This window comes from Vigna unguiculata, unplaced genomic scaffold, assembly GCF_004118075.2.
Source record: "Vigna unguiculata cultivar IT97K-499-35 unplaced genomic scaffold, ASM411807v1 contig_20, whole genome shotgun sequence".
Taxonomy (NCBI): Eukaryota; Viridiplantae; Streptophyta; class Magnoliopsida; order Fabales; family Fabaceae; genus Vigna; species Vigna unguiculata.
The window spans coordinates 1,654-13,428 of record NW_021010902.1 but is presented as its reverse complement, the minus strand read 5'-3'; the positions used below and the strand labels follow the sequence as shown (position 1 = coordinate 13,428).

The window sequence follows — 11,775 nt, the reverse complement described above, 5'->3', positions numbered from 1 at the left end:
AACTAATTCTTTATCTTTATAATAAACTATATAACGTGCACATCACCATCAATTATACGGCCACGAAAAAAAAACACAAAGAAAAGGGCTCGATTCTATTTTGGTAATCCTTCTCAGATGAATTCTTAATATTCTCACTCCACCCAGAACTTCGACTTTTAGGTCTTTTAACCAACTAATTAAACCACTCGAATATTATGGAAATAGAAACCTTTTTTGTATCGCAGAAAAAAAGGAAAAAATAGATAAAGAATTCATTATCTATATATCTATATCTATATATATATAGATACTATAGATAAGCGAATATACCTAATAAAAATTGCATCTATTCTTTAATCATCTAGGAAAGTATATCTACAGATACCTAAATAGATCAAAGAATATGTTATGTATCAGAATCTAGAAGAACACAAATTTGTATGAGTATCTATCCCCATATTCATTTTAATGAATATGGGGATAGATACTCATACAAATGAATCTTGTGTCAGGAACCAGATTTGAACTGGTGACACGAGGATTTTCAGTCCTCTGCTCTACCAACTGAGCTATCCCGACCATTCTTGAAGCTTAATACTTTGATTTTAAAAGATTTTTAAAATCTATGTTAATGAATCTATATCAACTAAGTAAAAAAAAGTTTGTAAGTGAGTTTCCGCAGTAATAATTATTTTTATTGTTAATCGTTAATTACGCATATGAAAATTCCTTGCTAAAAATAAGATATTAATTTATACATTTCTGATTAAAAAAATTCTATGTGTTTCACATATATATTTATATCTATTCCAAAACTCGTCCCTTGTCATTATGATAGATAAGAAATTATGATAGATAGGAAATTGATGAAAATAAAATTCCAATTTCGTTGGGAATAATAAATCGAATAAAACACATAAATAAGGACTTCAAGATAGAGAGGATATAGGAAAAAATTAGAAAATGAAAAGTATTTTTGGGGATAGAGGGACTTGAACCTCATGATTTCTTAAGTCGACGGATTTTCCTCTTACTTTCAATTTCATTGTTGTCGGTATTGACATGTAGAATAGGACTCTATCTTTATTCTCATCTGATTTATCAGTTCTTCAAGGGTTTTAGCCGATTATGATGAAGTGAATAATTTCATCAATAAATATTCCATCTTTTCTTCAACTTCGAATTGATTTGATTCACATTTTCATTTGTGAATATTTTTATCACAAATAGATCTTCAATAATAAAATAAAAGTAACAAATTGAAAGAGTATTTCAGTATATATATATGTTTCTAAATGTTTATCTTTGATCCATTCCTGTAATTTTGGTGAAAGGATTCTTTTACTAATGCAATAAAAAAGTCGTCAATTTCGTTTGTTAGAACAGCTTCCATAGAGTCTCTGCACCTATCCCTTTTTATTATCACTTTCTGAATTTTTATTTGTTTCAGAAACAGGATTTGGCTCAGGATTGCCCATTGTGAATTCCAGGGTTTCTCTGAATTTGAAAATTATTACTTGGTAAGTTTCCATACCAAAACTCAATCCAATTAAGTCCGTAGCGTCTACCAATTTCGCCATATCCCATCTTTTTTTTATTTGAATCTGATTATAATAGAATGCTTTTTTTTCATTTCTATTATGAGAATTATGCGGGAACTTTTGAATTCATTAAATACATATTATTTATTAAATATTAAAACCCCTTTCTCCAATTTTATAGATTTTATTTCATCTATATTGGATACCTTTATTTGTTTGAATCAGAACTAATTCTAATATCTATATATTAACAATTCAATATACACAGATATAGACCACATATCTACTTATCTTCTATGTACCTACTTATCTTCTTTTTCATACAATTTAGAATACTCGAATGGTCGATTCTTTTTTTTTTTGTTTTGCTTAAAAAAAAAGAAAATAAACAATCCATTTATTCATATACAATTTATATAACTAAACGAATCTAGTGGCTAAAAAAACCATTCTTTTAATTGAATATAATATAGAATTAGACATTTACTTAGAAATATGGAATTCCTTAATAAATATTTACTAAAATTTATATTTATTCAAATTTACTTTAAGTACTAATAAATAATCTTTTGAAAGAAATCAATTTAATAATATATATCTAGAATAGTAGATCGAAATAAATTATATTAAATAAATTATATTAATATAATATTAATTATTATCTTGCACTTTATGTTATCAGATAAATAAATAATAGAAATAATAAAATTGGGTTTGATTTTCTATATTTTCTTTCTCTATTTTGATGTTTGTATTAATTTGAATTTTGTTATAAATAACTAAAATTGATAACTAAGATCCCATTCAATTCTTCTGCATATGTATATTTCGTTTACATTAGCCGGTTTAGCTCAGAGGTTAGAGCATCGCATTTGTAATGCGATGGTCATCGGTTCGAATCCGATAACCGGCTTTTCTCTATTTGTTTTTTACATAATTGATAATATCTTTTTAGAAATAAAAATTGGGAGAGTTCGATCTCTGCGGAAGAAATCAAGAAATTAACCTACTTTTTGTATTCTTTTATATACAATAAATTCGGATATTGATAAATTCATCTAATTCTTCTTTGTACTATAAAACTTTAGTAGATTTCGCTTCATTTAGAATTCTATAATATTTTTCATTTCGTTTAGTTTTCATTTCGATTTATAAGATTTTTCATTTTAAAAAGGAGTTTTTATGTCACGTTACAGAGGACCTCGTTTCAAAAAATACGTCGTCTAGGATATTTACCAGGACTTACTAGTAAAAGGCCAACAGTCAAAACGAATTTCGAAATCAATTGCGCTTCAGTAAAAATCTCAATATCGTATTCGTTTAGAAGAAAAACAAAATTGCGTTTTCATTATGGTCTTACAGAACGACAATTGCTTAAATACGTTCGTATCTCCGGAAAAGCTAAAGGATCAACTGGTCAGGTTTTATTACAACTACTTGAAATGCGCTTGGATAACATACTTTTCGATTGGGTATGGCTGCGACTATTCCTCAAGCCCGCCAATTTATAAACCATAGACATGTTTTAGTTAATGGTCGTATAGTGGATATACCAAGTTATCGTTGTAAACCTCAAGATATTATTACAGCAAAGGATGAACAAAATCTAAAACTCTTATTCAAATTATTTTGATTCAGCCCCCATGAGAAATTGCCAAATCATTTGACTGTTCACCCTTTCCAATATAAAGGTTTAATTAATCAAATAATAGATAATAAATGGGTTGGTTTGAAAATAAATGAATTACTGGTTGTAGAATATTATTCTCGTCAAACTTAAACTTAACTAAATAACAAGAGTTTTTTTACAAGGATTTTCTGCTATTCATATATCATAGACATGGATATGCGAAAATTTTATTCCTTGCCCACCCGTTATCCACTATTTTTGTATTACCGAAAATGAGGAATATAAAGTTGTCCATATCAACAAACAAATTTGAAATATGAAATAATGGTATGCATTGGGATGAGTAATATTGATGAATTTGGTAAAGATTCGGAAAGAGAGGGATTCGAACCCCCGGTAAACAAAAGCCTACATAGCAGTTCCAATGCTACGCCTTGAACCACTCGGCCATCTCTCCTATATAATGATGCCCAGAAACCGGTTGAATGTTGAATAGTGAATCAATCCTATTTTTCATAAATGCATAAAACCTATTCAAACTATAAAATACAAAGTAAAATTAAAAAAAACCTCCTACAAGGTCTTAGGATAAACAAATTTGATTGATGAGTTCATTTTTACGTTATTTCGCACTGTATTATAATTATACAATTCCTTTATTTGTGGGATTGATTTCTCACACCATGATTAATTAAATTATAGAATGGATTTCTACCTATGCCTAGATCTCGGATAAATGAAATTTTATAGATAAGACCTTTTCAATTGTAGCCAATATCTTATTACGAATAATTCCGACAACTTCAGGAGAAAAAGGGCATTCACTTATTACAGAGATGGTGTGATTTGATTCCATTTTTTTGACCGATTTCGGTCAAAAAAAATGGAATGGAAAAACCCCACGCGTGTTGAAGGTGAAATTTGTAAATAAAAGGATTAATTCCTTCTGTCGTGTATCCTCGATTAATGAAGCCTTATATGCTTGAATTTTAGGTTTCTAGTATTAAGCGAAAGGTTATACCTATACTTATGGGGTTAGGTCAACCCCAAATTACTAGTACTGATAGGCAACATTGGGAAAGAAGCACTACGCTTGGGAATCAAGGACACGAAACTTTGTATCTATCTATATCCATGGCTTATCGAGATTGGGACTAACAGGAATGGTTGGGACAATAAATATCCATCTCGTTCATATTTTGGATACCCATAGAACCATCGAAGATTATTGAGGTGACTAATTCCAGGAAATTAAGCAGCGTAGAGGACAAAGAAATTGTTGAAGTTCTTATTTTTTTTATCAAGTACCTACATACTTAATGTTAAGAAATAATTTTGACAGGAAGGTTGGCTAGAGATTTATTGTAAAACACTAGCTCTGTTCAGTTGAGAATGAGAATACTGGAATATTTTTGATTTGATGGATTTTTCTCATTACACACATAAGGGGGAGCCGTATGAGATGAAATCTCACGTACAGTTCTGGAGCGGAGATTCTTTGAACCGAATGACGACCGTAACGGATGTCAGCTCAATCTGAAGGAAATTATGCAGAAGCTTTACAGAATTATTATGAGGCTATGCGACTGGAAATTGATCCCTATGATCGAAGTTATATACTTTATAACATAGGCCTTATTCACACAAGTAACGGAGAACATACTAAAGCTTTGGAATATTATTTTCGGGCGCTCGAACGAAACCCATTTTTACCCCAAGCTTTTAATAATATGGCCGTGATCTGTCATTACGTGCGACTATCTCCACTATAGAAAGAAAAAGAAAAGAACAAGCAAATCCACAAATTTTAATATAAGAAATATAGAAATATAAATAATTATAAATAAGAAAGGCTTTCTACATATATATATCGTTCAAACAACGATTTTTATCAGCTGTAGCAAAGAAACTTCATAGAAGTAAAATATGAAGAAATCGATATGTCTAGATACCCTCTTTTTCTATGGATAAAGATCTAATTGATAAAGGAAGCATCGTAAGGATCAATTAACACGGTTTTCAATCGATATAATAAAAACTGCTTCCTTATCTCATGATAAATAAAGAAGTCAGGAATCCACTTATGTAATAAAAGGATCCCTGGTATTTTGAGCAGCGGTGTAGTATCAAATCCCAAAGATAGAAAGTATTTTCTCTTTACTTATAAGAACTTATAAGATAAGAAAGAAAAACTTTTACCAAGATTCTATAGAAATGAATCTATCATATATTTTTGTATATGATATATAAATCGAGATAGTTACCTTTCAGAAATTAGAATTAGGGCGTTAATGCCAATGCTTTATTCCCTTTTCTGAAGGTAGGAGAAAAGATAAAACTAAAAAAAAGATGAAATTCTTTGAAATTCTTTATTTATTAGTAAAATGAAAGTTTGAAACTCATATTAATAATTTCTTTTTTCTTTTAGTTAACTTCAAGATAATAGAACAAAAAAGAATTGACTACTGAGCCGTATGAGTCAGGAATTCTCAAGTACGGTTCTAAGGAAAGGAATTGACTCACCTATTTCGACCGAGGAGAACAGGCCATTCGGCAGGGAGACTCAGAAGTTGCGGAGTCTTGGTTTAATCAAGCCGCTGAATATTGGAAACAAGCTATAGCTCTCACCCCGGTAATTATATTGCAGCACAGAATTGGTTGAAGATCACAGGGCGTTTTGAATAAGAACACTCTGTTTCTTTTTTTCTTATATATTTATCTATCTATATAAGATATAGATAGATAAATATATATTGTTATAAATTCTTGTTTCTTGTCCCTATCAAATTCAAAATCATTTCTATAGGAACGACCAATCACATAATTTAAATATATCCCTTCTAATTTTGTTCGATTTTGTCTAGTATTTCATAGAAATAAACGAGATGTGGATACAGTAGATAATTTTCTCCTTTTTTCTGTTATTTAAACTAATATTCAATCAAATTAAGAAAGAGACCTTCAAAAAAGAAATAAATATAGGTATATTGCCTAATAATGAATGCTAATGCCTGCTCAATTTGAAATAGAGTACATACTTATACTTTATCTAAAAAAAAATAAATCTAAGGAATAGAATTAGAATAAATCTGAATACATTTGATTAGGCTGCACGAAAATTATTGAACTTCCATTCAGAGTTCCCAAAAGGTCTTAGAAGATTAAATAGGTCCGTTGAGCGCCTCACTCTTATGTCATAATAGATTCGAACACTTGCCCGAATTGACTTCGAGATCATAATTGTTCTAGTGAAAACTAAAGAATGAATTTACTAAGATATCCAATACATGAGAGATAGGAGAGAACAAACTCAATAGAAACATCTCTAATAAGTTCACTAATTCTGTTTTATGTTGGCAGGTCTCTTTGTATGTGTTGTCTGGAAAGAGGAGGACTCAATGATTATTCGTTCACCGGAACCAGAAGTTAAATTTTGGTAGATAGGGATCCTATAAAACTTCTTTTGAGGAATGGGCAAAACCTGGTCATTTCTCAAGAACAATAGCTAAGGGACCAGATACTACTACTTGGATCTGGAACCTACATGCTGACGCTCATGATTTTGATAGCCATACTAATGATTTAGAGGAGATTTCCCGAAAGTTTTTAGTGCGCATTTTGGCCAACTCTCTATCATCTTTCTTTGGCTGAGTGGCATGTATTTTCATGGTGCTCGTTTTTCCAATTATGAGGCATGGTTAAGTGATCCTACTCACATTAGGCCTAGTGCTCAGGTGGTTTGGCCAATAGTGGGTCAAGAAATATTGAATGGTGATGTAGGGGGGGGTTCCGAGGAATACAAATAACCTCTGGTTTTTTTCAGATTTGGAGAGCATCTGGAATAACTAATGAATTACAACTCTATTGTACTGCAATTGGTGCATTGGTCTTTGCAGCCTTAATGCTTTTTGCTGGTTGGTTTCATTATCACAAAGCTGCTCCAAATTGGCTTGGTTCCAAGATGTAGAATCTATGTTGAATCACCATTTGACAGGGCTCCTAGGGTTGGGGTCTCTTTCTTGGGCAGGACATCAAATACATGTATCTTTACCGATTAACCAATTTCTAAATGCTGCAGTAGATCCCAAAGAGATACCACTTCCTCATGAATTTATCCTAAATCGGGATCTTTTGGCTCAACTTTATCCGAGTTTTTCCGAGGGAGCAACCCCATTTTTTACCTTGAATTGGTCAAAATACGGAGAATTTCTTACTTTTCGTGGAGGATTAGATCCAGTAACTGGAGGTTTATGGCTGACCGATATTATACACCATCATTTAGCTATTGCAATTCTTTTCTTGATAGCGGGTCACATGTATAGGACCAACTGGGGTATTGGTCACAATATAAAAGACATTTTAGAGGCACATAAAGGTCCATTTACAGGCCAGGGTCATAAAGGTATATATGAGATTCTAACAACGTCATGGCATGCTCAATTATCTATTAATCTAGCTATGTTAGGCTCTTTGACCATTGTTGTAGCTCACCATATGTATTCTATGCCTCCTTATCCATACCTAGCTACTGACTATGGTACACAACTGTCATTGTTTACACATCACATGTGGATTGGTGGATTTCTCATAGTCGGTGCTGCTGCGCATGCAGCGATTTTTATGGTAAGAGATTATGATCCGACTATTCGATACAACGATCTATTAGATCGTGTCCTTAGACATCGTGATTCAATCATATCACATCTTAACTGGGTATGTATCTTTTTAGGTTTTCACAGTTTTGGTTTGTATATTCATAATGATACCATGAGCGCATTAGGGCGCCCTCAAGATATGTTTTCAGATACTGCTATACAATTACAGCCGATCTTTGCTCAATGGATACAAAATACCCACGCTTTAGCACCTGGCACAACAGCCCCAGGTGCAGCAACAAGTACCAGTTTGACTTGGGGAGGTGAAAATTTAGTAGCAGTGGGCGGTAAAGTTGCTTTGTTACCTATTCCTTTAGGAACTGCGGATTTTTTGGTCCATCATATTCATGCATTTACAATTCATGTAACAGTATTGATACTCTTAAAGGGTGTTCTATTTGCTCGTAGTTCACGATTGATACCGGATAAAGCAAATCTAGGTTTTCGTTTCCCTTGTGATGGACCTGGAAGAGGGGGACATGCCAAGTATCCGCTTGGGATCATGTCTTCTTAGGACTATTTTGGATGTACAATTCAATTTCCGTAGTTATATTCCATTTCAGTTGGAAAATGCAGTCAGATGTTTGGGGTAGTATAAGTGATCAAGGGATAGTAACTCATATCACAGGAGGAAATTTTGCGCAGAGTTCCATTACCATTAATGGGTGGCTTCGTGATTTCTTATGGGCGCAGGCATCCCAGGTAATTCAGTCTTATGGTTCTTCATTATCTGCATATGGTCTTTTTTTCTTGGGTGCACATTTTGTATGGGCTTTTAGTTTAATGTTTCTATTCAGCGGGCGTGGTTATTGGCAAGAACTTATTGAATCCATTGTTTGGGCTCATAATAAATTAAAAGTTGCTCCTGCTACTCAGCCCAGAGCCTTGAGCATTGTACAAGGACGTGCTGTAGGAGTAACACATTACCTTCTAGGTGGAATTGCCACAACATGGGCATTCTTCTTAGCAAGAATTATTGCAGTAGGATAATAGCTAGGAGGATTTGAAAATCATTATGGCATTAAGATTTCCAAGCTTTAGTCAAGGCTTAGCTCAAGACCCCACTACTCGTCGTATTTGGTTTGGTATTGCTACCGCACATGACTTCGAAAGTCATGATGATATTACTGAGGAACGTCTTTATCAGAATATTTTTGCTTCTCATTTCGGGCAATTAGCAATCATTTTTCTGTGGACTTCCGGGAATCTCTTTCATGTAGCTTGGCAAGGTAATTTTGAGACATGGGTACAGGATCCTTTACATGTAAGACCTATTGCTCATGCAATTTGGGATCCTCATTTTGGTCAACCAGCTGTAGAAGCTTTTACTCGAGGGGTGCTCTAGGTCCTGTTAATATAGCCTATTCTGGTGTTTATCAGTGGTGGTATACAATCGGTTTACGTACTAATGGGGATCTTTATACTGGAGCTATTTTTCTATTAATACTTTCTATTATATCTTTAATAGCAGGTTGGTTACACCTACAACCAAAATGGAAACCGAGTGTTTCGTGGTTTAAAAATGCCGAATCCCGCCTCAATCATCATTTGTCAGGACTATTCGGAGTAAGTTCCTTGGCTTGGACAGGGCATTTAGTTCATGTTGCTATTCCGGGGTCCAGGGGGAATCCGTTCGATGGAACAATTTATTAGATATCTTGCCGCACCCCGAGGGATTAGGTCCATTTTTTACAGGTCAGTGGAATCTTTATGCTCAAACCCAGATTCCAATAATCATATATTTGGTACCCCTCAAGGAGCAGGAACTGCTATTCTAACACTTCTCGGAGGATTTCATCCGCAAACTCAAAGTTTATGGTTAACTGATATTGCACACCATCATTTGGCTATTGCGTTTATTTTTCTAGTTGCTGGCCATATGTATAGAACTAATTTCGGGATTGGTCACAGTATTAAAGATCTTTTAGAAGCACATACTCCTCCGGGGGTAGATTGGGGCGTGGGCATAAGGGTCTTTATGATACAATCAATAATTCAATTCATTTTCAATTAGGTCTTGCTCTAGCCTCTTTAGGGGTTATTACTTCCTTGGTAGCACAACACATGTACTCTTTACCTGCTTATGCGTTTATAGCGCAAGACTTTACTACTCAAGCTGCCTTATATACTCATCATCAATATATAGCAGGCTTCATTATGACAGGGGCTTTTGCTCATGGAGCTATCTTTTTTATTAGAGATTATAATCCAGAGCAGAATCAAGATAATGTCTTGGCAAGAATGTTAGACCATAAAGAAGCTATCATATCCCACTTAAGTTGGGCTAGCCTCTTTCTGGGGTTCCATACTCTGGGACTTTATGTCCATAACGATGTCATGCTTGCTTTTGGTACTCCGGAGAAACAAATTTTGATTGAACCTATATTTGCCCAATGGATACAATCTGCTCATGGTAAAACTTCCTATGGGTTCGATATACTTTTATCTTCAACGAACAGTCCGGCGTTCAATGCGGGACGAAGCATATGGTTGCCTGGTTGGTTAAACGCTGTAAATGAGAATAGTAATTCTCTATTCTTAACAATAGGGCCTGGAGACTTCTTGGTTCATCATGCTATTGCTCTTGGTTTACATACAACTACTTTGATTTTAGTAAAAGGTGCTTTGGATGCGCGTGGTTCTAAGTTAATGCCTGATAAAAAAGATTTTGGTTATAGTTTTCCTTGTGATGGCCCGGGACGAGGCGGAACTTGTGATATTTCCGCTTGGGACGCATTTTATTTGGCAGTTTTCTGGATGTTAAATACCATTGGATGGGTTACTTTTTATTGGCATTGGAAACACATTACACTATGGCAGGGTAATATTTCACAGTTTAATGAATCTTCTACCTATTTGATGGGATGGTTAAGAGATTATCTATGGTTGAACTCTTCACAACTTATCAATGGATATAACCCTTTTGGTATGAATAGTTTATCAGTCTGGGCATGGATGTTCTTGTTTGGACATCTTGTTTGGGCTACTGGATTTATGTTCTTAATTTCTTGGCGCGGATATTGGCAGGAATTGATTGAAACTTTGGCATGGGCTCATGAACGTACACCTTTGGCTAATTTGATTCGATGGAGAGATAAACCAGTGGCTCTTTCCATTGTGCAAGCAAGATTGGTTGGACTAGCCCACTTTTCCGTAGGTTATATATTTACTTATGCAGCCTTCTTAATTGCCTCTACATCGGGCAAATTCGGTTAATTGAATTCTTTATTATATATATCTGGCAAGAATCTCATTTCCTTCTATAGGGAAGAGAAGCCACTTATACATCTAGGATCCGACTTCTATCATTGATGCTAATAGCAAATTAACCATTATGGCAAGGAAAAGTGTTATTCAGAGGGAAAAGAAGAGACAAAAATTGGAACAGAAATATCATTTGATTCGCCGATCCTCAAAAAAGAAATAAGCAAAGTTCCGTCGTTAAGTGAGAAATGGGAAATTCATGGAAAATTAGAATCACTACCGCGTAATAGTGCACCTATACGTCTTCATCGACGTTGTTTTTCGACCGGAAGACCGAGAGCTAATTATCGAGACTTTGGATTATCTGGACACATACTTCGGGAAATGGTTCATGCATGTTTCTTGCCGGGTGCAACAAGATCCAGTTGGTAAGGATTTCCAATTATCTTCATTTTTTTCATTTTATTATCAGCGATCATAGGAGGGTCCCTTTACCGTTATGTATAAATGGTTTATTCTATTTATATAGATATGGTAAAGGGACGCATTCCATCTTTGTTTTTGTTCATTAGTTATCAATTCTTTTCTTTATCGCGGAGTAGAGCAACTTGGTAGCTCGCAAGGCTCATAACCTTGAGGTTACGGGTTCAAATCCCGTCTCCGCAACTTTTGAATTTGATAAAAAAACAAGGTTTCAAGAAGAAGGGCATTATACGCAGTAAATTCTATGGCATTTTTCATACTATGACTATTAAATACATAG

General features: G+C 34.1%; 3 non-coding genes across 3 annotated transcripts; 1 reads left to right on the top strand and 2 right to left on the bottom strand.

The window, feature by feature from the left end:
* Window positions 1-488: 488 nt before the first annotated feature.
* Window positions 489-561, bottom strand: TRNAF-GAA. Its single transcript has one exon. It is a non-coding gene; the product is annotated as a tRNA-Phe (tRNA).
* Window positions 562-2,363: 1,802 nt separating this feature from the next.
* Window positions 2,364-2,436, top strand: TRNAT-UGU. The gene has a single exon. It is a non-coding gene; the product is annotated as a tRNA-Thr (tRNA).
* A 1,087-nt stretch (window positions 2,437-3,523) lies between these two features.
* Window positions 3,524-3,610, bottom strand: TRNAS-GGA. Its single transcript has one exon. It is a non-coding gene; the product is annotated as a tRNA-Ser (tRNA).
* Window positions 3,611-11,775: the final 8,165 nt, after the last annotated feature.